We start from the raw sequence: 26,750 nt of genomic DNA on the forward strand, positions 1-26,750 counted from the left end.
TGGATAAAAGACTGAGGCCACAGATTGTTGAGAAAGATGCAGATTGAAACAAATCTGTAGAGCTGTATGACAGTCACCTGCAGATTAATGTAGCCATCAAAATCAAGTTGGGTTTGTCAGTTCCACCTCAGCTCATCAGCAGGCCCACAACTTAAATATTTTACAGGGTCAGCTCACATGCAGGCCCTCGCATAGAATTTTTTAGAGGGTCAGCTCAGCTGCAGGCCCTCACATATAATGTTTTACAGGGTCAGCTCACCCGCAGGCACTTGCATATAATGTTTTACAGGGTCAGCTCACCTGCAGGCCCGCAACTCAAATCTTTTACAAGGTCAGCTCACCTGCAGGCCCGCAACTCATGCTGCCTTGCTTTGAAGTAGTAGCCGTAGCCATTTATCAGGCTACGTCTCCGAAATCGAACAATGATTCCCCGTTACTGGTGGTCACCATGTTAGGCGCATAAAAGAACATCGAAAGTTGATAGGGAAGATGTAAAAATGGATTGTGGATGTCACAGGGACGTGCAATCAGGCAGAAGTTATCTAGAGTCAACAAAGCGGCAGCAGGGCCTCTCCTGTAGAACGTTTCCTCACCCAAAATACTGCAGTGACATTCCCTGTGATTTTTTATTACTCATTCCAATAACAGGGCATCTTAAGAGTCCTGTATTGTTATTTATCGTCACTACCTCCACAAGTCGGGAGTGTGTGATTTTCGCGCCACCCGGTTGCCTTCCTTGGATGTGGTAGCCATTTCTCATGCTCCATCTCCGGAATCAAACACTGATTCCCCATTACCCATAGTTTACAATGGTTTTGAGCTGACAATTACATCGAAAGTTGATAGGCCAGACATCCGAATGGATCGTCGCCGTCACGGGGACGTGCCATCGGCCCCAGGTTAACTAGAGTCCCCAAAGCAGCAGCAGGCCACAGCCCCATAATGTTTTAGATTGTCAGATCAGCAGGCCCTTGCTCCTAATGTTTTTGAGGGTCACCAGCAGGCCATCAATCATCATTTTTAAAGGGTGTGTATGATGCTCTTCTTTATGTGTAACTAAGGGTGTATCGGAATGCCTCTTCCTTGTAATTTTTGGCAGCACTTGCACTTTATATACAAGTAAATATTCAGGAAAGAATGTTTTCTATAAATTTTTCCTCTAAAATCGTTTTTTCCCCCTTGGTTTTGTAAGTATTATTGTCATTATGTAAAAATGGCGTACTATTCGGACAACATAGTTCCCAGCAGCGACCAGCAAGTCCAATATGCATCCATACATCCTCCCCATGCTGTTACAGAACCATTTCGGTGGTGTTACCCACAATTTCTGCCATTTTCTTATGAACCAGGCACCCTCCCCTCTTCAGAGCAGGGGGAACCTGGTTTAATGCTCGGGTTCTCCCTTTGACTTCCATTATACTCAGGTACTCGGTGGAGCACCCGAATATCACAATGTGTTCGGCCCGAGCCCCAGAGCACTACGGTGCTCGATCAACACTAGTCTAGAACTTACCTCCTCATAGAAACTGATTAAATTAGGTTGACATGACCGATCCCTCATGAAGCCATGCTGTCATGGCAATATTTGCTTATTTTCATTGAGGTACTCCAAGATAGGATCTATTAGAAAACCTTCAAACTGTTTACCCACGACAGATGTTAAACTTACTGGCCTATAGTTTCCAGGCTCTGATTTTGGACCCTTTTTGAATATTGGCACCACATTTGCTATGCGCCAATCCTGTGAAACACTCTGTCAGTATAAAGTCCTTAAATATCAGAAATAAGGGTCTTGCTATGACATTACTTAATTCTCTTAGGATACATAATAATAATAATATAATAATAATGATAATATTTATTTATATAGCGCCACCATATTCCACAGCGCTTTGCAAATTCATAGGGTTCATGTATAAAACAAAAGTAATTGGCTAATATACAACTGAAACACTAGGAGTCAGGATCCTGCTCACAAGAGCTTACAATCTATGAGGAATTGAACTGAAAGGAGTGGTACCGGCCAATCTGCTTTAGGTTTGGGACTGTTAGACAATCGAGTTCAGGCCAGAGGAGTTGGTATGGGAGAGGTTTACTCAGGGAATAGTCATTTTATTTAGCTTAATAAGGCTGCCTGAAAAGATGTGTTTTTTAAGGCATGTTTGAAGGTGGAGAAGTTGGGAATTGACCTGATATTCCAGGGCAGTAGGTGCAGTTCAAGAAAAGGCTTGAAGATGGGAGTGAGAGGTATGAATTATGGAGGATGTTACTCTTAGGTCACTAACAGAACGGAGAGCACAAGTAGGGTGGTAGACGGAAATGAGGGAGGAGATGTTACATCGTTAATACGGTTGAAAAAAGACATAAGTTCAACCAAGGTATAGGTGGGAATGCGAATCCCAGAAGGAAGTGAGACTCAGATTTCTACACATTTTCATATGCATTAATGTCATTTATAGAGATGAGCAAATCGAAGTTGATGAAGTGAATGTGATTAGAATTTCAGGAAACATTCGATTCACACCGAACCTAACACTTCGTGGTAACAAATCAAATTTTTTCCTAAAATAGCTGCTGCACATGTTAGGAGCAAAAAGAACTCTGGGAACGAGGGATCACCCACAATGCCATGCATGCAGCCAATCAGCAGCCAGCCAGCAACTGTGATATCAAAGCCCTATAAATAGCTTCAGCCATCTTGGATTCTGACATTTTCCAGTGTACTTAGTACAGGGAGAGATGTGACAGGCGCTAGGGACAGTGCTAGGAAACACTTTATTGTGCTAAAAAAATGGTTTATAAGTTCAGGGAAAGATTATTCATAGTGTAGGGAAAGAATAGGGGGGCATTATCTACACTATAAAAGGAGAACAGGGTCCAATAGGGGAGTGCACAGCCTGGGTAATAGGAGCAATTCTATTACACCTTGCTGCACTAACTGGGGATCCAAATTGCACTAAATGATAGCTCAGTATTTCCAGCAAACCTTGCTTTTTATTGGGGTGCAAGTGCGGTGTGATACAGTCATTTACGGGGTGTATTAATAGGAAATATACGTACGTCCTATTAGCCGTTTGTCACGACTGTGACTGATCCAGACAGGTCTGGGAGGAGAAGGACGCAGCGACTTGCTACTCGCGATAGCTTGTGAGTTTGCTCCATGGTTCAGGGTATGTCATCCAGGTTTTGCCTTGTGAACCTTTTTGTCCTGACTGGGAGTTTGTAGGCATCCTTCTCAGGTGAGTCCTGTCTGCCACTCCCAGATACTATATTAGTTTCAGTTTCACTTGCAGTCATTGCCAGATATAGTCCTTACTTCCAGTGCTACTCTGACCTTTGAAGGAGATCGTTTAATGGTGTTGCTGTGGAGCTCTTGTCCGGCGTGGACTGTCGTGTTTGGGATCGCCTTCTCTGCTCGTGACTGGATAAGTCTATCTCTGCTGTTGTTTGTTTGTTGCTGTCTTCCCCTGTTGTTTTCCTAGACGTGAGTGATGGTGACTAGCGCTCCCATCGGCCTTTCCCCAGTCCAGTCTTGTTAGGGCGACTGAGGGTTTAGGCATCCTGCTCGCCGCACGGGTTCACACCCCGTCTAGGGTATCAGGGCAGACAGGTGCCAGCTTAGGGTTAGTCAGGGGTGACCATTCTATTTCCCATCCATAGATAAGGGTCCCCCTTCCCCTCCGTCTGGTGCGACACGACTGCTGCTGGGATAGCGGTCGTGACAGCGTTCTGCCATAAATTTTGATTGAATACGTCTTAAATGCCGTTCTGCGGTAAAGTTACACTGCAGGAGCCCGGCAGTCCCTGATAGTCGGGCACTTGCTGTATCCACCGGCATCGCTGTGAAAGTCGATGCCAGTGGATTCACCCCTTCTATGCTGCGGTCAGCGCTGACCGTGGCATAGAAGGGGTTAGCAGCGGGTGAAGGAGCCCATCGAGTCCCCGCGCTATTGTGGCAGGGACCCGATGGGTGAAAAGGCAGCCTGATGCCGTGCAGAAGCTGCCAATGCCTTGCATGGCATGGGGGCCTGCTTTCTACGGGGGCTGAGGAGATCCAGCCCCATTACTCAGTTTAATACACTAACAGGCAATGCATTACAATACAGATGTATTGTAATACATTGCAGAGGGGATAAGACCCCCAAAAGTTTAAGTCCCGGAGTGTGGCAGAAATAAAGCTTAAAAAAAAAAGTTTGGAATAAAAAAATAAAGTTTCAAGTAAAAAAAAAAAAAAACACCAGATTTTATAATAAAATAAAAAAACACACATATTAGGTATCGCCACGACCGGCTCTATAAATACCACATGATCCACCCGTCCAATAAACACTGTAAAAAAAATAAAAACTGTGTCAAAAAAGCCATTTTTTGTCACCTTACATCACAAAACGTGCAACACCAAGCGATCAAAAAGTGAGACAATCGCCCAAAAACAAAAAAAACTATAGCTCTCACAATATGGAGACACTAAAACATATTTTTTTTGTTTCAAAAATGCTATTAATGTATTAAAGTGAAATAAATAAAAAAGTAGACATATTAGGTAATAACCTAATATCCGTAATAACCTACTCTATAAAAATATCACATATAACACCGTAAAAAATAAAAACGGACAAAAAAGAAATTGTCACCTAAAGTGCAACACCAAGCGATCAAAAAGGCGTATGCCCCCTAATATAATACCAATCAAACCCGCAAAAGATGAGACCCTACTTAGGACAATCAGTCAAAAAAAATAAAACTATAGCTCTCAGACTATGGAGACACTAAAACATCATTTTTTTTGTTTGAAAAATGCTATTGTTGTATTAAAGTAAAATAAATAAAAAAGTTGACATATTAGGTATCGCCGTGTCCATAACAACTTGCTCTATAAAAATATCACATGACCTCACCCCTCAGGTGAACACTGTAAAAAATAAAAACAAATTTTTTGGTCACCTTGCCCCATAAAGTGTAATATTGAATGATCAAAAAAATCATATGTAGCCAAAAATGGTACCAATAAAAACATCAACTCTTCCTTCAAAAAATGAGCCCCTGCACAAGAGGATCATCGAAAAAAAAAAATATATGGCGCTCAGAAAATGGAAACACAAAAATAAAGCATTTTTGAACAAAAAAATTATTATGTAAAAATAAATCAAAGAAAGTAGACATATTTGATATCATTGTGTCCTTAACAACCTGCTCTATAAAAATAGTACATGATCTAATCTATCAGATTAACGTAATAAGCAAAAAATTAAAACTGTGCCAAAAAAAACTTAATATAGAGAGACTAAAAATCATATGTACCCCAAAATAGTACTCATAAAACTGTCACCTTATACCATAGTTTATAGAATGGGGTCACTTTTTGGAGTTTCTACTGTAGAGGTGCATAAGAGGGGCTTCAAATAGGACATGGTGTCTAAACCCAGTCCAGCAAAATCTGCTTTCCAAAAACCATACGGCAGTACTTTTCTTCTGCACCCTGCCTTGTGCCCGTACCTTAGTTTACGAACACATATGGGGTGTTTCTGTAAACTGCAGAATTGGGGTAATAAATATTGAGTTTTGTTTAACTGTTAAAAACTCACAGAAAAAAGTGGCCTAAACGGGTGAAAATGCTCCAAACCCAGACACTGTAGCGTGTCTATAACCGGGGGAGCAATTCCTCTGCATGAGGTCCGCAGACAAAGGCAATCCCCAGCAAAAAATGCGTACATTGGAGGATGCCGGGGCGGACCGCATGCACCACAAGAACATCTTACACAAAATGATACATTGTGCAGATGCAAAAATATACATACACAATTCACTGCAAAAAATGTTTAATCCTACTGAGGAAGAAATAGGGATCTATTTTGAAACGCGTCTGGTATCGATGGCATATTCATAAAGAGTCCGAAATTTTAAGCATGGCCATGCACTGTTGAGAGATTATATCAACGGCAAGCTACTAATAGCAATATATGAAAGGAAGGTAAACTCTGATTCTATCGATAAAAAGACCAAAGTTTTATTGCGACCTTCAAGCCGCGATTTTGAGTCTGTATTATACGAGCTTATCTCGCGAGAATAGAAGTGATCCAACGGAGTTCCGACCTATGACATCAGCAAGTAATCATACTCTGCCGTCTGTATCTGACTGAATCGACACAGAGGTAAGCGCCTTGACATGTGGGACGCCACAGAGCTGCGCACTACCAAATAGTGAGTACTTAACAAATTCTAATATGACACTGTTTGCCATGAACTTTGTCTAACAGGAGTTTCCAGCATAAGAACGGGACTTTATCCACATATATGTCCATTCAGTTGGTTTGATTTAACTAAGCTGCTATACATACCTGCATCATTGCGGACTTGATATATGAGATAGTCCATCTACTGCTTTACCTATCCCACGATTATGTTTATGTATGTTTTTATGTTCTAATAAATTGCACTATTTTATTTTATATTGGTTCTCTGCGTGAACCCATATGTTTGAGTGCCGTTCGAATTAAATACATCAGGCACGGCATCCACGCACTCAGGCGTCTGGGTTGCAATGGACACAGTCATGTGACCGCTTAGTTGCGATCACATGACTCTTGTACTGCCGGATCTCCGTGGGTAGTTGGAGCGCATGTGTCAGCGCTCCATCGCCAGGGACACTCTGAGTCGGCCCGCCCCTATCACATGTCTACAGAGAGGCGGTCATGTGTGTCTAGAAATACATTTATTATACACATATTTATCGTTTCTACTAAGGGATGAATGTATTAAACTAGTGGGGCAACAAGATCCTTTCCTTTGTGTAAAATTGTGTGTTTTTTTAATGTAATACCAGCACACCTGGGACTAGCCCCTCCTATGTGTGGGCAGTCTCCAGGTATGCTGTTTTTTGGCGTTTTTTTCTATCCATATAAATATCTGACTGCTATCTGTTAAATTATTACCTATTGACCTGATGAAGGGGACATTTGGAGCCCCGAAACGCGTTGTTCTATGTACACATTCTTGGAATTCATGCAATAAAGAAGATTTATCCATATAAAGACCAACTCTACAGTGATTTGCGCCTGATCAGAACTTCCTACTCTAATTAAATACAAGACATAGAGCAGAACCTGAACCAGCAGGTTGTGGCATACTTGGAGTGCACTCTGCCACCGCACATCGAAGATCCCCTGGACTACTGGGCAGCCAAACTCTATTTGTGGCTGCAACTGGCCGAGTTTGGCCTGGGCAAGCTTTCCTGCCCGGCCAGCAGTGTGGAGAAACTTACCTTTGTGAAGATAAATCAATAGAGATGACCCGAATAGTTCGCCGGCGAATAGTTCCCGGCGAACATTGCTTGTTCGCGTTCGCCGCGGCAGGCGAACATATGCAATGTCCGGTTCGCCCCCTATACATCATCATTGAGTAAACTTTAACCCTGTACCTCACAGTCAGCAGACACCTTCCAGCCAATCAGCAGCAGACCCTCCCTCCCAGACCCTCCCACCTCCTGGACAGCATCCATTTTAGATTCATTCGGAATCTGCATTCTCAGTGAGAGGAGGGACAGTGCTGCTGCTGCTGCTGATTCAATAGGGAAAGCGTTAGCTAGGGCATTGTTCTGTGTCCACAGACTCATCTGCTGTAAGGACAGCGTCCTGACAGCACCCCAAAAAGCCCTTTTCAGGGCTGGTACATCAGTCTGCTTTTTTTTTTATATATATATACATATATTGCAGTTGCCTGCCCGTGTGTGAGAGGAGGGACAGTGCTGCTGCTGCTGATTCAATAGGGAAAGCGTTAGCTAGGGCAGTGTACTGTGTCCACAGACTCATCTGCTCTAAGGACAGCATCCTGACAGCACCCCAAAAAGCCCTTTTCAGGGCTGGTACATCAGTCTGCTTTTTTAATTTTATTTTATATATACATATATTGCAGTTGCCTGCCCGTGTGTGAGAGGCTGCAGGCTCAGTCACAGACAGTACTGTGTGCACACCATTCATACAGGGTGTGACAGAAAATACCTTGCAGATAAAAAAAAATCTATTTAATATTTTTCTGTGATCTAATCCCATTTGCAAGCCCTTGTGTGTCAGGCCCACACAGACTGTATTGTGGCCACTGGTTAGTGGCTAGACCTCCACTTATACCGTTACAGGGTGTCACTCACTCACAAATACCTCGCAGATAAAAAAAATTCTATTTAATATTTTTCTGTGATCTAATCCCATTTGCAAGCCCGTGTGTGTCAGGCCCACACAGACTGTATTGTGTCCACTGGCTAGTGGCTAGACTTCCACTTATACTGTTACAGGGTGTCATTCACTCACAAATACCTCGCAGATAAATAAAAATTCTATTTAATATTTTTCTGTGATATAATCACAGTTGCAAGCCTGTGTGTGTCAGGCCCACACAGACTGTATTGTGTCTGCTGGCTAGTGGCTAGACTTCCACTTATACTGTTACAAGGTGTCATTCACTCACAAATACCTCGCAGATAAATAAAAATTCTATAAAAAAAAATTCTGTGATCTAATCCCATTTGCAAACCCGTGTGTGTCAGGCCCACACAGACTGTATTGTGGCCACTGGCTAGTGGCTAGACCTCTACTTATACCGTTACAGGGTGTCACTCACTCACAAATACCTTGCAGATAAAAAAATATTCTATTTAATATTTTTCTGTGATATAATCACAGTTGCAAGCCAGTGTGTGTCAGGCCCACACAGACTGTACTGTGCCCACTACTTATATAGGGTGGCACAGTACCTTGCACGCATAGTAACACTTATCTAATAAAAAATGACAGGCAAATGCAGGCCACGCCGCAGGGGCCGTCGTGTTCGTGGTGCTGTGATTTCCACTGGCCATGGAATAATGCCCAGTGTTCAGAGGCCACGTACCCTGAACCCAAAAAATTCTGAGAAAATTGTTGACTGGCTTACACAGGACACCCAATCTTCAACAGCTTCCGCTAAGAACCTTGACACACCATCCTCCTCCAGCTCAGCTTTGGTCACCTGCTCTCAAGTTACCACTCTCCCGCCCGCCGCCACCACCACTACCACCACAGCCACCACAGCCGCTTCACTTGATCCCTCAGAGGAGTTATTTACACATCATTTGGATGAAATTAGTGATGCGCAACCATTATTGCCAGAGGATGGAGATAGCAGGCATATGTCTCAGTTAGGCATCATTACACACATGGACGTACAGTGTGATGATGATGATGTTGTACCCGCTGCTGCTTCCTTTGCCGAGGTGTCAGATACAAGTGAAGTGGTTGATGATGACGATGTGTCCATGGATGCCACGTGGGTGCCTGCTCGAAGAGAAGAAGAAGAGGGGGAAAGTTCAGAAGGGGAGACAGAGAGAAGGAGGAGACGATTTGGAAGCAGGGGGAGGTCATCGCAAGGAGCTAGTGGCACAGTCAGACAGCATGTATCGGCACCCGGGGTCAGCCAGACAGCACACCAATCAACACATGCTGCTGCCACCACCAGAATGCCGTCATTGCAAAGCTCAGCAGTGTGGCATTTTTTTTGTGTGTCTGCCTCTGACAACAGCGATGCCATTTGCAACCTGTGACAAAAGAAACGGAGTCGTGGGAAATCCAACACCCACCTAGGTACAACTGCCTTGCGAAGGCACATGATCGCACATCACAAACGCCTATGGGATCAACACATGATGACGAGTAGAAGCAGCACACAACCTCAAAGCCATCATCCTCCTCCTGGTCCAGCATCTTCAGCCACGTCAACCACTGCTGTCCTCCTTGATACCCTCTCAACTATCCGCCACTCCGCCTCTCACCTTCAGCAGTTCCATCTCATCTGCCCACAGTCAGGTGTCTGTAAAGGAAATGTTTGAGCGTAGGAAGCCAATGTCCCAGAGTCACCCCCTTGCCCGGCGTCTGACAGCTGGCTTGACGGAACTCTTAGCCCGCCAGCTTTTGGAGTCTGAGGCCTTCAAAAAAAAAATTCGCTATTGGGACACCACAGTGGAAGGTACCCGGACTAATTTTTTTTTAAAAAAAAGGCAATCCCAAACCTCTACTCAGTGATTGAAAAGGAAGTCATGGCATCTCTGGCATACAGTGTTGGGGCAAGGGTCCATCTGACCACTGATACCTGGTCTTCAAAGCACGGTCAGGGCAGGTATATGACCTACACTGCGCATTGGGTCAACCTGCTGACGGCTGACAAGCATGGAATGCGTGGCTCTGCAGCGGAGTTGGTAACACCGCCACGATTGCAGGCAGGCCTACTGCCACCTCCTCTACTCCTCCTACTCCATCCTCTTCAATAACCTCCTCGGCTGAGTCCTCTTCTGCTGTGGCGTCTGGCTGCACATCAACTCAATCCCCCCAGCTCCCCAGGGGCTATTCCACATCCCGGATACGACAGTGTCACGCTGTCTTGGGGTTGACTTGCCTGAAAGCAGAGAGCCACACCGGACCAGCACTCCTGTCCGCCCTGAACGTACAGGTGGATCAGTGGCTGACCCCGCACCAACTGGAGATCGGCAAAGTGGTGTGTGACAATGGAAGCAATTTGTTGGCGGCATTGAATTTGGGCAAGTTGTCACATGTGCCGTGCATGGCACATGTGTTGAATCTCATCGTACAACGCTTTGTGTCTAAGTACCCAGGCTTACAGGACGTCCTCAAGCAGGCCAGGAAGGTGTGTGGCCATTTCAGGCGTTCCTACAAGGCCATGGTGCACTTTTCAGACATTCAGCGCCGAAACAACATGCCAGTGAGGCGCTTGATTTGCGACAGCCCGACACGTTGGAATTCAACACTCCTAATGTTCGACCGCCTGCTCCAACAAGAAAAAGCCGTCAACGAGTATTTGTATGACCTGGGTGCTAGGACAGCCTCTGCGGAGCTGGGAATTTTTTTGCCACGTTACTGGACGCTCATGCGCAATGCCTGTAGGCAGTGCTGGATCAGGCTGTAGATGAGCGTGAAGAGGAAGAGTTGTGGTCACCATCACCACCAGAAACAGCCTTGTCATCATCGCTTGCTGGACCTGCGGCAACGCTGGAAGAGGAGTGTGAGGAAGAGGAGTCAGAGGAGGAATGTGGTTTTGAGGAGGAGGAAGACCAACCACAGCAGGCATCCCAGGGTGCTCGTTGTTGTCACCTATCTGGGACCCATGGTGTTGTACGTGGCTGGGGTGAAGAACAGACCATCAATGACATCAGTGAGGACGAGGAACGGGAAAGGAGTAGCTCGGCATCCAACCATGTGCAAATGGGGTCTTTCATGCTGTCATGTTTGTTGAGGGACCCTCGTATAAAAAGGATGAAGGAGAACGACCTGTACTGGGTGGCCACGCTACTAGACCCCCGGTATAAGCAGAAAGTGGCGGAAATGTTACCAACTTACCGAAAGTCAGAAAGGATGCAGCAGTTCAAAACAAAACTAAAAAATATGCTTTACACAGCTTATAAGGGGGATGTCACAGCACAACGGGAATCTAACAGGGGAAGAGGTGAAAGTAATCCTCCTCCTACCACGACCACGGCGGCAAGGACAGGACGCTTTACAGATGTGTTGTTGATGGAGGACATGCAGAGCTTTTTCAGTCCTACACATCGCCACACCCCTTCGGGATCCAGCCTTAGAGAACGACTCGACCGACAGGTAGCAGACTACCTCGCCTTAACTGCAGATATCGACACTCTGAGGAGGAATGAACCCCTTGACTACTGGGTGTGCAGGCTTGACCTGTGGCCTGAGCTATCCCAGTTTGCGATAGAACTTCTGGCCGCTTCAAGTGTCCTGTCAGAAAGGACCTTCAGTGCAGCAGGAGGCATTGTCACTGACAAAAGAAGTCGCCTCGGTCAAAAAAGTGTTGATTACCTCACCTTCATTAAGATGAATGAGGCATGGATCCCGAAGGGACTGACAGTGGGGGATACGTTTGACTAACAAAGGGCCTGATGACATGCCTTGGCCTCAAAATGGTCCCCACGCTGCTGTATTTAATGTCTGCATACCGGATGACTTTCGTGAATTCTCCGCCACAAACTAGGGTTCAAGCCGCAATGTTTTAGTCACCTTTCTGCCTTGAAAACATCAATTTTTCCGGCCGCTGCTACAACAGCGGCTGCAACAATAACATTATTTTTCAGGCATGTGTACATGCCTAATTTTTCTGGCCTCTGGTCCTGCACTGTGGCTGCAAAAACAAAACAAACAAAAAAAGGCACATACAAGTGTCAATTCCCCTTCGTGATCGTTACCTTGTTGTGGTGAAGGGGCTTGCATATCACATTGAAGCGATCATCACCTCTATGAGTGTGTTGGCAATGTTGCCACACCCCAGATGATAAGTTGTATGGGTGGGTTTTTAATACATAAAATAAAAAAATCATAATAAAGTCTCTTAATAGTTTATTAGAAATAATGCAGATAATTTAAAAAATCCCCTTCAATTCCAATACAATGCAAGTACAAAGCTCAGAACTAAATTATTCCAGGATGTCGTAATGGTTTGTTAATTCGACAATGGTTAATCAATTCGATACACGTCCCCGGATAGGGGACGTAACAGGGATTAAACTGATAGTAATAGTACTAGTTAAGACACCACTCATATAGGGTGTCACAGCACATTGCTCCGTGCACGCGCAGTGCCCCAACTTGGGAGTAAGAGGACCAACTGTCACGACCGCTATCCCAGCAGCAGTCGTGTCGCACCAGACGGAGGGGAAGGGGGACCCTTATCTACGGATGGGAAATAGAATGGCCACCCCTGACTAACCCTAAGCTGGCACCTGTCTGCCCTGATACCCTAGACGGGGTGTGAACCCGTGCGGCGAGCAGGATGCCTAAACCCTCAGTCGCCCTAACAAGACTGGACTGGGGAAAGGCAGATGGGAGCGCTAGTCACCATCACTCACGTCTAGGAAAACAACAGGGGAAGACAGCAACAAACAAACAACAGCAGAGATAGACTTATCCAGTCACGAGCAGAGAAGGCGATCCCAAACACGACAGTCCACGCCGGACAAGAGCTCCACAGCAACACCATCAAACGATCTCCTTCAAAGGTCAGAGTAGCACTGGAAGTAAGGACTATATCTGGCAATGACTGCAAGTGAAACTGAAACTAATATAGTATCTGGGAGTGGCAGACAGGACTCACCTGAGAAGGATGCCTACAAACTCCCAGTCAGGACAAAAAGGTTCACAAGGCAAAACCTGGATGACATACCCTGAACCACGGAGCAAACTCACAAGCTATCGCGAGTAGCAAGTCGCTGCGACCTTCTCCTCCCAGACCTGTCTGGATCAGTCACAGTCGTGACAGTACCCCCCTTTCTACGAGGGGCCCCCGGACCCTCAAGACCAGGCCTCTCCGGATGGGAGCTATGAAAAGCCTGAATGAGTCTGTCCGCTTTTATCTCTGATGCTGGAACCCACATTCTCTCTTCGGAACCATAACCTTTCCAGTGCACCAGGTACTGAAGAGAGCGGCGAACATATCGTGAATCAACAATCTTTTCTACCTGAAACTCAAGACTGCCATCAACAACCACCGGTGGAGGCGGTAGCGGCAATGGTTCAGGAGGTTCTACATATCTCTTAAGCAGAGATCTGTGGAAGACATTATGGATCCTTAGAGTCTGAGGTAGCTCCAGACGAAAAGCCACCGGGTTAATAATCTTAATTACCCTATAAGGACCAATAAATCTCGGACCTAATTTTCACGAGGGAACCTTCAACTTGATATTTCTGGTAGACAACCACACCAAGTTATTCACCCCAAGGTCCGGACCTTCAGAGCGCTTCCTATCAGACACACGTTTGTATCTACCACCCATTCTCTTCAAACTTTCTTGCACACTCTGCCACACTGAAGAAAGTGAAGACGCAAATCGTTCCTCCTCGGGAATCCCAGACGGCCCCCCTCACTAAACGTACAAAACTGAGGATGGAAACCATACGCACCAAAAAATGGTGACTTATCGGTAGATTCTTGACGACGATTATTAATGGCAAACTCGGCTAAAGGTAAATAAGATGACCATTCCTCCTGATTTTCGGAAACAAAGCATCTCAAATATGTCTCTAGGTTTTGATTGGTACGTTCAGTCTGACCGTTGGACTGTGGATGGAAAGATGAAGAAAACGACAGATGAACCCCTAAACGAGAACAAAAAGCTTTCCAAAATTTAGAAACAAATTGGGTACCACGATCCGAAACAATATCGAAGGGACCCCGTGAAGCTTCACGATGTGGTCAATAAAAACCTGGGCCAGTGTGTTAGCATTAGGCAATGCGGCAAGAGCAATAAAGTGCACCATTTTACTGAATCTGTCAACAACTACAAGAATAACAGTCTTCCCCACTGATACTGGTAGATCCGTAATGAAATCCATTGATAGGTGCGTTCAAGGCCTGTTGGGGATGGCCAGAGGTAAAAGACGCCCTGCCGGACGAGTATGATCTACCTTAGAACGAGCACAGGTAGCACATGCAGACACAAAATTCAACACCTCCTGGCGCCACTTAGGCCACCAGAACCGACGAGACACTAACTCAGAGGTTGCCGTACTACCTGGGTGTCCTGCCAGTGTGGAGTTATGGTGTTCTTTTAGTATCTCCAGTCGTAAATTTTCTGGCACAAACAGTTTACCCGAGGGGCAGGAGGGCGGGGCGTCCCCCTGAGCATCCAAAACCCTCCCCTCCAAACCTGAGTGTAATGCAGAGACCACCACCCCCTTTTGCAAAATGGGCTCTGGTACATCAACATCACCCCCTCCAGGAAAACTTCGGGACAATGCATCCGCCTTAGTATTTTTTGCCCCCGGGCGATAGGTTATTACAAAATTAAACCTAGTAAAAAATAACGACCACCGAGCCTGTCTAGGGGTGAGACGTTTAGCAGACTCCAGATATAATAAGTTTTTGTGATCAGTAATCACCGTGACGGGATGAACCGCCCCCTCCCAAAAATGACGCCACTCCTCAAAGGCCAACTTAATCATAGTTCCTTTCTGCAGTAGACAACTTCTTCGAAAAGAAAGCACACGGACGCCATTCACCAGGGGACTGGCCCTGAGATAGTACCGCTCCCACCCCCACCTCTGATGCGTCAACCTCTACAATAAAAGGAAGCGAGAAATCTGGCTGTACGAGAATAGGGGCTGAGATGAATCTCTCCTTCAGAGATGTAAAGGCAGTTTTGCCTGCATGTGACCATTTGGAAAAATCGGATCGCTTTCGGGTCATGTCCGTCAGTGGTTTGACCACCAAGGTATAGTTCTTTATAAACTTTCTATAAAAATTGGCAAACCCCAGGAAGCGTTGCAATGCCTTCAGGTTCTCAGGCAGATCCCAGTCCATAATCGCCCGGACTTTCTCTGGATCCATGCGGAAACCTGAATCTGACAACACATACCCCAGAAATGGCAGTTCTTTTACGGCGAACACACATTTCTCTAATTTAGCAAACAATTTGTTGGCCCTTAATATCTGCAGCACTTGTCTCACATGGATCTTATGTGTATCCAGATCCGGGGAATAGACCAGGATGTCATCAAGATATATCACACAAATCGACATCCCGATAAGGTGACTAAAAATATCGTTGACAAAATGTTGGAACACCGCAGGCGCATTAGTAAGACCAAAAGGCATGACCAGATTTCATAAATGCCCTTCCGGAGTATTAAAAGCCGTTTTCCACTCATCCCCCTCTTTGATGCGAACCAGGTTATAGGCTCCTCTGAGATCCATTTTGGAGAACCCATTTAGCACCAGCAACCTGATTAAAGAGGTCGGGAATGAGAGAAGAGGATAGGGATCTCGGATAGTTTATCCCGGTTAATTCCCGAAATCCAGGCAAGGACCAGCGCCCCATCATTCTTTTAACGAAAAAGAACCCTGCAGCCACGGGTGAAGAAGAGGGTCTGATGTTCCTTAGCCAACTCTCCGAAATAAAATCTTGCATAGCCTTCCTCTCCGGCCGGAAAGATTGTATACCTGGTTTTAGGGTAGTTTTGCCCCATGTAATAGATTAATCGGCAATCATATGGACGATGAGGTGTAACCCCTGACAACCCCTTCTCAGAGAACACATCCATAAAAATCTGACAGTAAGGCAGGTAAAGAATGTTACAGAGAGTGTAGAGCACCTACTACTTAAGCAGTTGTCCTTACAATGTTCACTCCACAATCTCCCCGGCCTGCCAATCCACCACTGGATTGTGAGTCACCAGCCAGGGAAGCCCCAATACCATAGGAGCCGGAAGACCGTCCAGGACATAACAAGAGATATGCTCTTTATGGAGGTCCCCTACCTGCAGATGGATATTATGGATGATCTGAGTTAACTCTCTCTGAGTAAGAGGGGAGGAGCGATGGCAAAAACAGGAATAGTTCTGCATACCGGTTTCCGGAGTAAAACCCAGAGCCTGAGCAAACCGTGAATCCACCAAGTTTGACCCCCCGCCCCACTGTCCAAAAAGATGGAACAGATCTCAGTTTTATTGCCCGCCTCAACGGTAGCGGACAACAAAAACTGAGACATGCGTATGGAGGAAATGAATACGCCCAGACTGTTCTCCTCCGCACAATCTGGGGACTCTAGTTTTCCGGCGGCTCCTTTGTTTTGGTCTCTTGATTCTGAGGGACAAACCTTACAAAATGACCCCTCCCCCACAATGAAAACAAACCTCTGACCTACGGCGGAACTTAGGAGGATTCACGCGTCTAGTGGCGCCCCCTATTGCATTGGTTCGACTGGACCATAACAGACCGATCCCTGCCCTATAAGGCCTCCGTGAAATTTAATAGTCTCTTCCCTGAGTCGTCTGTCGATTCTTATGGACAGATACATAGCAGCCTCAAGAGACCCAGGACCTCGTATCAGCCAGCGCGTCTTTTAATTTTCAGACAACCCCTGGCAGAACTGACTTCTAAGGGCCGAGTCGTTCCATAACGTATCAGTAGCCCACCTACGGAATTCGGAACAATATAGTTCAGCAGACCGGTTCTCTTGCCGAAGTCTACGTAGCTTAGACTCAGCCAGTGAGACCCTGTCCGGGTCATCATATACGAGACCCAGGGCTTCAAAAAACTCCTCCACTGATCGAAGGCCGAAGAGTCTGATGGTAGGGGAGAAAGCCCAAGCCTGAGGATCTCCTTGCAGGAGAGAAATTACAATGCCCACCCGTTGTTCCTCACCGCCGGAGGATCTAGGGCGTAACCTGAAGAACAATTTGCAAGCTTCTCTGAAGGTTACAAATTGGTCTCTCCCTCCTGAGAACCTATCAGTAAAGCCATCTTTTGGCTCAGGATACCTTGTTTCCCGTAGCAACGGTGGAACCCAAGGATTGCTCTGCAGCACTGTATGCTTTTAATCCTGCCACTTCAAGGGATAACCCCTGTAATTGTTTCGCCAAAACCGAAACCGGATCCATAGTGGAACAGACAAAATACAAAGCAAAACAGCAAGCAAAAAAAAAAAAAAAAAGAAATGTCACTTTTTTTTTTTTTTTTTTAAAAGGCCAGATAATACTGTCACTACCGCTATCCCAGCAGCAGTCGTGTCGCACCAGACGGAGGGGAAGGGGGACCCTTATCTACGGATGGGAAATAGAATGGGCCACCCCTGACTAACCCTAAGCTGGCACCTGTCTGCCCTGATACCCTAGACGGGGTGTGAACCCGTGCGGTGGAGCAGGATGCCTAAACCCTTAGTCCACCCTAACAAGACTGGACTGGGGGAAAGCCGATGTGAGCGCTAGTCACCATCACTCACGTCTAGAAAACAACAGGGGGAAGACAGCAACAAACAAACAACAGCAGAGATAGACTTAATCCAGGCACGAGCAGAGAAGGCGATCCCAAACACGACAGTCCACTGCCGGACAAGAGCTCCACAGCAACACCATCAAACGATCTCCTTCAAAGGTCAGAGTAGCACTGGAAGTAAGGACTATATCTGCAATGACTGCAAGTGAAACTGAAACTAATATAGTAATCTGGGAGTGGCAGACAGGACTCACCTGAGAAGGATGCCTACAAACTCCAGTCAGGACAAAAAGGTTCACAAGGCAAAACCTGGATACATACCCTGAACCACGGAGCAAACTCACAAGCTATCGCGAGTAGCAAGTCGCTGCGACCTTCTCCTCCCAGACCTGTCTGGATCAGTCACAGTCGTGACACCGACCAAGCGTGCTTTTTTCCATCTCCCGGTTCCTAAAATCAATTCATTTTGGTGTATCAGAGTTTGGTCTGTCCACTGTGAAGGCAGTCGAAGGTACCCGCCTAAATTGTTTCACACAAAGGCAATCCCAACCCTGATATGGGACGTAACAGGGATTAAACTGATGAGAATAGTACTACAGAAAATAGCACTCATATCGGGTGTGACAGTAAATTGCACGGCGCAGACGCAGTGACCGTCGGCGTGATTCAACAAAGAGGAGGGAGCCAGCATTTTTTTAACCATCTCCCCGTTTGAAAAGTCAATTTAATTAAATTGACCCCAGATTGGGGACGTAACAGGATTAAAACTGATGAGAAGAGAGAACTACAGAAAATACCACTCATATCGGGTGGAGCAGTAAATTGCACGCGCAGACGCAGTGACCGTGGCGTTGATTCAAACAAAGGGATGAGCCAGCATTTTTTTTAACCATCTCCCCGTTCGTAAAATCTATTTAATAAATGGACCCCAGATTGGGGACGTAACAGGGATTAAACTGATGATAAGAGAGAACTACAGAAAAATCCACTCATATCGCGTGGGGCAGTAAATTGCACGGCGCAGAACGCAGTGACCGTGGCGTGGATTCAAACAAAGGGGAGGGAGCCAGCATTTTTTTTAACCATCTCACCCGTTCGAAAAAATCTATTTAATAAATTGACCCCAGATTGGGGACGTAACAGGGATTAAACTGATGAGAAGAGAGAACTACAGAAAATACCACTCATATCGGGTGGGGGGGCAGTAAATTGCAACTGCACAGACGCCGTGACCGTGGATTCAAACAAAGGGGAGGGAGCCAGGCGTTTTTTTAACCATCTCCCCGTTCGAAAAATCAATTCAATTCACCTTTCGGGACCCTTGGTGTTTTACTGGCGTGGGTGGAGGAAGAAACCTTCAATGACATCAACGGACATGGCTAGCTTGTATCCAACCTTGAACAAATGGGGAGTTTGCGGTTGGCAAATGGACTGTTTGCGGGCATTAAAAGGGGAGTTTGGTCTGTCAATGTCTGTGAAGAGGGCGTAACCCTTACACTACCTGATCGATACAACATCATACCTTATCGTATACACACACTGGATGTTTTAAAAACCACGTTGTTAAAAAAAAAAATTGGATTGTTAGGTGATTATCCCTTTATGGATTAAATCCAACTCTGCGACAACTACATGATTTTCCATGAGTTTTGCCATGGATCCCCCTGCCGGCATGCACAGTCCAGGTGTTAGTCCCCTTGAAACAACTTTTCCATCACTACTGTGGCTAGAAAGAGTCCTGTGGGTTTTAAAAATACGCCTGCCTATTGAAGTCTAAGGCGGTTTCGCCCGTTGCGCCCGTTCGCGAACATTTGCAGAAATTTTACGTTCGGTGCGTTTGCAAACGAAAATTTTATGTTCCGACATCACTATAAATCAAGTGTGGATCAGCCAGGATTTTCACTACACCATGTGCTTGATGTATCAGACTAATCATCCATGGAGCCTACTACCTAAACTTTGTCAAAAAAGAACAGTTTCTTCTGGCTACCTGCTTCAGCTACTAGTCTGATGCTGCCAACTGCCTGATGGCCACACACCTGCTGCCATGTGCTCCTACTGTCCACCCACCATATTCAGCTTGTACTGGTATTGCCGCCACCTCACTACATTGACCTGACACGGTTGGCCATGCAGACTGGTTGCCGGTGGCAACGTGTTGTTGTCGGTTTGCACGTGCATTTCCCCTTTAAGGTGTGTCTCCCTGCTGTTTGTGAGCGAGGGGTTAATCTTGTAGCTGGTGGGGATTTAGGTATGTCCTGGGTGCGGCCACTATGTGGATATTACCTGTGCTTCCTGGCTGGAGTCAGGTTGTACTCCAGTCCTTGCTTGGTGTTGGCGCTTTGCTCCTTTCCTGTGTGAACTTGCCCAGTCCTTAAGGCCACCTTGTTGGACATAATTGTCTTCCTTTTGTATGCTCCTTATACCCTACCTCACTTGTATGTTTAGGTCTGGGTTTATGTTCAGGGTGTGTTGTATGTCTTGATTGTTGTTACATGTCTGGGCGTGTTGTTGGTGTTTGTCCCTGCATGTATGTAAGATATTTTTCCCTGTGTGTTGTGTCCTCCGGAAGGGGGTGGTTTCCTGGAGGGGTGAACCACTAGCCTGTTTGCACTGGCTGCCTGGGGCTGCCGTGCACCTTGCCGCATGGGGGTTCTGGCGAAGTCTGGTGTGCTGGATACCTGTGTGAGTTGTTGATATGGCGTCCTGTTTGTGTTAGGGCTACTGTATGTATGCACGGGTTCCAGTCGTGGAGACTTTGCAGGTAAGTGTTGTTGTCTGTGTTCTTACCTCCAATGCCTCTTGCTGTGTATGGTCTCTCCTTTTCTCTGCTATTAGTCTAAATAGACTCTTGTTCTTTTGTGTCTAGGATGAACAGGACGTCTGCTCCCTGCTCCTATCTGAGTGTATTATCAGGGTGACTCAGGGTCCCAGTTTCCCAGGGTTGAGTCCGTCCTACCATCGGGGGTCCGCTCATACGGCAAAGAGTTAGTGAGAGATAGGGAACGCTATAAGAGCTGACCTGCTCCCCATTTCTGGCTTCTTGGCCTAGCAGCTATCAGTTATCCTCTTACATTGTATGGTGGGGGGGTTTCCCTAACTCCCCACCGTAACACCACCTGACCACTCTGTTTGTATCCCCATGCTGCTGCCAGCACACCACTATGTCGACTGGGGCCACTCTGTGGTCTCCTCATGCTGCTGCCACCCTCACCACTCTCCATGGTCTCCTCATGCTGCTGCCACCTCACCACTCTGTCATTGGGCCAATCTGTGGTCTCCTCATGCTGTTGCCACCTCACCACTCTGTGTTCTTCTCATGCTGCAGTCTACTACAGGTCCCAAAAATTATGCACTCAGCGTATATAAAAGAACAAGTAAGTATGTGGCTGAAGGTAGATTATATGGCCATTGGATATCAATTTTCCAGCTGGCCAGTGTACTACAGGTCCCAAAAATTATGCATTCAGCGTACATAAAAGAACAAGTAAGTATGTGGCTGGAGTAATAACACGGTCATTGGATATCAATTTTCCATAAGGCCAGTGGCACTAATAGTCCCCAAAATGATGCATTCAGCTTACATAAAAGAACAGGTAAGTATGTGGCTGGAGGTAGGTTACACGGTCATTTGGAGTATCAATTTCCAGCAGGCCAGTGTACTACAGGTCCAAAAATTATGCATTCAGCATACATAAAAGAACAAGTAAGTATGTGGCTGGAGGTAGATTACACGTCATTGGATATCAATTTTCTAGCAGGCCAGTGTACTACAGGTCCCAAAAATTTTGCATTCAGTGTACATAAATGAATAAGAAAGTTATGTGGCTGAAGGTAGATTACACAATCATTGGATATCAATATGTTCGAGAAGGCCAGTGTCTAAAAGCCCCAAAAATTATGCATTCAGCTTACATAAAAGAACAAGTACAGTGGCGGAAATAATTATTTGACCCCTCACTGATTTTGTAAGTTTGTCCAATGACAAAGAAAATGAAAAGTCTCAGAACAGTATCATTTCAATGGTAGGTTTATTGTAACAGTGCAGATAACACTCAAAAGGAAAATCGAAACAAATAACTTTAAATAAAAGATAGCACTGATTTGCATTTCATTGAGTGAAATAAGTATTTGAACCCCTACCAACCATTAAGAGTTCTGGCTCCCACAGTAGTGGTTAGACACTTCGACTCAATTAGTCACCCCTCATTAGGACACCTGTTCTTAACTAGTCACCTGTATAAAAGACACCTGTCTACAGAATCAATCAATTAAGCAGACTCCAAACTCTCCAACATGGGAAAGACCAAAAGAGCTTCCAAGGATGTCAGAGACAAAATTGTAGACCTGCACAAGGCTGGAATGGGGCTACAAAACCATTAGCAAGAAGCTGGGAGAGAAGGTGACAACTGTTGGTGCGATTGTTCGAAAATGGAAGGAGCACAAAATGACCATCATCGACCTCGCTCTGGGGCTCCACGCAAGATCTCACCTCGTGGGGTGTCAGATGTTCTGAGAAAGGTGAAAAAGCATCCTAGAACTACACGGGAGGAGTTAGTTAATGACCTCAAATTAGCACGGGACCACAGTACACCAAGAAAACCATTGGAAACACATTACACCGCAATGGATTAAAATCCTGCAGGGCTCGCAAGGTCCCCCTGCTCAGGAAGCACATGTGCAGGCCCGTCTGAAGTTTGCCAATGAACACCTGAATGATTCAGAGAGTGACTGGGAGAAGGTCTGTGGTCTGATGAGACCAAAATAGAGCTCTTTGGCATTAACTCAACTCGCTGTGTTTTGGAGGAAGAAAAATGCTGCCTATGACCCCCAAAACACCGTCCCCACCGTCAAGCATGGGGTGGAAACATTTTGCTTTGGGGGTGTTTTTATCTGCTAAGGGTCACAGGACAACTTATTCGCATAAACGGGAAAATGGACGGAGCCATGTATCGTGAAATCCTGAGCGACAACCTCCTTCCCACGTGCCAGAAACTGTAAATGGTCGTGATGGGTGTTCCAGCACGACAATGACCCAAAACATACAGCAAAGGCAACAAAGGAGTGGCTCAAGAAGAAGCACATTAAGGTCATGGAGTGGCCTAGTCAGTCTCCGGACCTTAATCCAATCGAAAACCTATGGAGGGAGCTCAAGCTCAGAGTTGCACAGAGACAGCCTCGAAACCTTAGGGATTTAGAGATGATCTGCAAAGAGGAGTGGACCAACATTCCTCCTAAAATGTGCGCAAACTTGGTCATCAATTACAAAAAACGTTTGACCTCTGTGCTTGCAAACAAGGGTTTTTCCACCAAGTATTAAGTCTTTTTTTGTTATTAAGTATTAAGTATTAAGTCAAGTATCAAGTATTAAGTCTTTTTTTGAGGGTTCAAATACTTATTTCACTCAATGAAATGCAAATCAGTTGCTATCTTTTATTTAAAGTTATTTTTTCGATTTTCCTTTTGATGTGCTATCTGCCACTGTTACAATAAACCTACCATTGAAATGATACTGTTCTGAGACTTTTCATTTCTTTGTCATTGGACAAACTTACAAAATCAGTGAGGGGTCAAATAATTATTTCCGCCACTGTAAGTATGTGGCTGGAGGTAGATTACACGTTCATTGAAAATCAATTTTCCAGCTGGCCAGTGTACTACAGGTCCCAAAAATTATGCATTCAACGTACATAAAAGAACAAGTATGTGGCTTAAGGTAGATTACACGGTCATTGGATATCAATTTTCCAGCTGGCCAGTGTACAGTCGTAGCCAAAAGTTTTGAGAATCACATAAAATATTGGATATTGGAAATGTTGCTGCTTGAAGTTTTTAAAATAGCAATTTGCATATACTCCAGAAATGTTATGAAGAGTGATCAGATGAATTACATAGTCCTTCTTTGCCATGAAAAATTAACTTAAATCCCCAAAAAAATAACTTTTCACTGCATTTCATTGCTGTCATTAAAGGACCTGCTGAGATCATTACAGTAATCGTCATGTTAACTCAGGTGAGAATGTTGACGAGCACAAGGCTGGAGATCATTATGTCAGGCTGATTGGGTTAAAATGGCAGACTTGACATGTTAAAAGGAGGGTGATGCTTGAAATCATTGTTCTTTCCATTGTTAACCATGGTGACCTGCAAAGAAACGCGTGCAGCCATCATTGTGTTGCATAAAAATGGCTTCACAGGCAAGGATATTGTGGCTACTAAGATTGCACCTCTATCAACAATTTATAGGATGATCAAGAACTTCAAGGAAAGAGGTTCAATTCTTGTTAAGAAGCTTCAGTCGTCCAAGAAGTCCAGCAAGCACCAGGATCGCTCCTAAAGAGGATTCAGCTGCGGGATCGAGTGCCACCAGTACAGAGCTTGCTCAGGAATGGCAGCAGCAGGTGTGAGCGCATCTGCACGCACAGTGAGGCGAAGACTTTTGGAAGATGCCTGGTGTCAAGAAGGGCAGCAAAGAAGCCACTTCTCTCCAAAAAAATTATCAGGGACAGATTGATCTTCTGCAGAAAGTTTGGTGAATGGACTGCTGAGGACTGGGGCAAAGTCATATTCTCGATGAAGCCTCTTTCCGATTGTTTGGGGCATCTGGAAAAGGCTTGTCCGAGAAGAAAAGGTGAGGCGCTACCATCATTCCTGTGTCATGTCAACGAGTAAAGCATCCTGAGACCATTCATGTGTGGGGGTGCTTCTCATCCAAGGCAGTGGGCTCACTCACAATTTTGCCCAAAAAACACAGCCATGATAAAGAATGGTACCAAAACACCCTCCAACAGCAACTTCTTCCAACAATCCAACAACAGTTTGGTGGAAGGAACAATGCATTTTCCAGCACGATGAGCACCGTGTCATTAGGCAAAAGTGATAACTAAGTGGCTCGGGAACCAAAACTTTGATATTTTGGGTCCATGGCCTGGAAACTCCCCAGATCTAAATCCCATTGAGAACTTGTGGTCAATCCTCAAGAGGCGGGTGGACAAACAAAAACCCACTAATTCTGACAAACTCCAAGAAGTGATTATGAAAGAATGGTTGCTATCAGTCAGAATTGGCCCAGAAGTTGATTGAGAGCAGCCCAGTCGAATTGCAGAGGTCCTGAAAAAGAAGGGCCAACACTGCAAATACTGATTATTTGCATAAATGTCATGTAATTGTCGATAAAAGCCTTTGAAACGTATGAGTGCGTGTAATTATATTTCACTACATCACAGAAACAACTAAAACAAAGATCTAAAAGCAGTTTAGCAGCAAACTTTGTGAAAACTAATATTTGTGTCATTCTCAAAACTTTTGGCCACGACTGTACTATAGGTCCCAAAAATTATGCATTCAGCGTACATAAAAGAACAAGTAAGTATGTGGCTGGAGGTAGATTACACACGGTTATAAGATATCAATTTTCCAGCAACCAGTGTATTACAGGTCCCAAAAATTTGGAATTCAGCGTATATATAAAGAACAAGTAAGTATGTGGCTGAAGGTAGATTGCACGGTCCATTGATATCAATTTTCCAGCAGCCAGTGTACTACAGGTTCCCCAATAAGTTATGTATTCAGCTTACATAAAAGAATAAGCAAGTATGTGGCTGGAGGTAGATTACACGGTCATTGGATATCAATTTTCAAGCAGGCCAGTGTACTACAGGTCCCAAAAATTATGCATTCAGCGTACATAAAAGAACAAGTAAGTATGTGGCTGAAGGTAGATTACACGGTCATTGGATATCAATTTTCCAGCTTGGCCAGTGTACTACAGGTCCCAAAACTTATGCATTCAGCGTACATAAAAGTACAAGTAAGTAAGTTAATGAAGGTAAATTACACGGTCAGTGGATATCAATTTTCCAGAAGGCCAGTGTACTAAAGGCCCCAAAAATTATGCATTCAGCTTATATAAAATAACAAGTAAGTATGTGGCTGGAGGTAGATTACACGGTCATTGGATATCAATTTTCCAGCGGCCAGTGTACTACAGGTCCTAAAAATTATGCATTCAGCATACATAAAAGAACAAGTAAGTATGTGGCTGGAGGTAGATTGTACAATCATTGGATATCAATTTTCTAGCTGGCCAGTGTACTATAGGTCCCAAAAATTATGCATTCTGTGTACATAAAAGAACAAGTAGGTATGTGGCTGGAGGTAGATTACACGGTCATTGGATATCAATTTTGTAGCTGGCCAGTGTACTATAGGTCCCAAAAATTATGCATTCTGCGTACATAAAAGAACAAGTAAGTATATGGCTGGAGGTAGATTACACGGTCATTGGATATTAAATTTCCAGAAGGCCAGTGCACTATAGGCCCCAAAAATTATACATTAAGCTTACATAAAAGGACAAGTATGTGGCTGAAAGTAGATTACATTATCATTGGATATCAATTTTCAAGATGGCCAGTGTACTACAGGTCCCAAAAATTATACATTCAGCTAACATAAAAGAACAGGTAAGTATGTGGCTGGAGGTAGGTTACACGGTATTTGGATATCAATTTTCCAGCAGGCCAGTGTACTATAGGTTCAAAAAATTATGCATTTAGCGTACATAAAATAATAAGTAAGTATGTGGCTGAAGGTAGATTACACGGTCATAGGATATCAATTTTCCAGCTGGCCAGTGTACTACAGGTCCTAAAAATTTTGCATTTAGTGTACATAAAAGAACAAGTAAGTATGTGGCTGAAGGTAGATTACACGGTCATTGGATATCAATTTTCCAGAAGGCCAATACACTACAGGCCCCAAAAATTATACATTCAGCTTACGTAAAAGAACAAGTAAATATGTGTCTGGAGATAGATTACATGGTCATTGGATATAAATTTTCTAGCAGTCCAGTGTACTACAGGTCCCAAAAATTATGCATTCAAAGTATATAAAAGAACAAGTAAGTATGTGGCTGAAAGTAGATTACATGATCATTGGATATCAATTTTCAAGCTGGCCAGTGTACTACAGGTCCCAAAAATTATACA

General features: G+C 44.9%; 1 long non-coding RNA gene across 1 annotated transcript; it reads left to right on the forward strand.

Moving 5' to 3' along the window:
* Positions 1–1,039: 1,039 nt before the first annotated feature.
* Positions 1,040–23,714, forward strand: LOC120979251. The gene is made up of 3 exons (XR_005774261.1): positions 1,040–1,050; positions 10,817–10,824; positions 23,517–23,714. It is a non-coding gene; the product is annotated as an uncharacterized LOC120979251 (long non-coding RNA).
* The last annotated feature ends 3,036 nt before the right edge of the window (positions 23,715–26,750 follow it).

This window comes from Bufo bufo, chromosome 9 (genome assembly GCF_905171765.1).
Source record: "Bufo bufo chromosome 9, aBufBuf1.1, whole genome shotgun sequence".
Taxonomy (NCBI): Eukaryota; Metazoa; Chordata; class Amphibia; order Anura; family Bufonidae; genus Bufo; species Bufo bufo.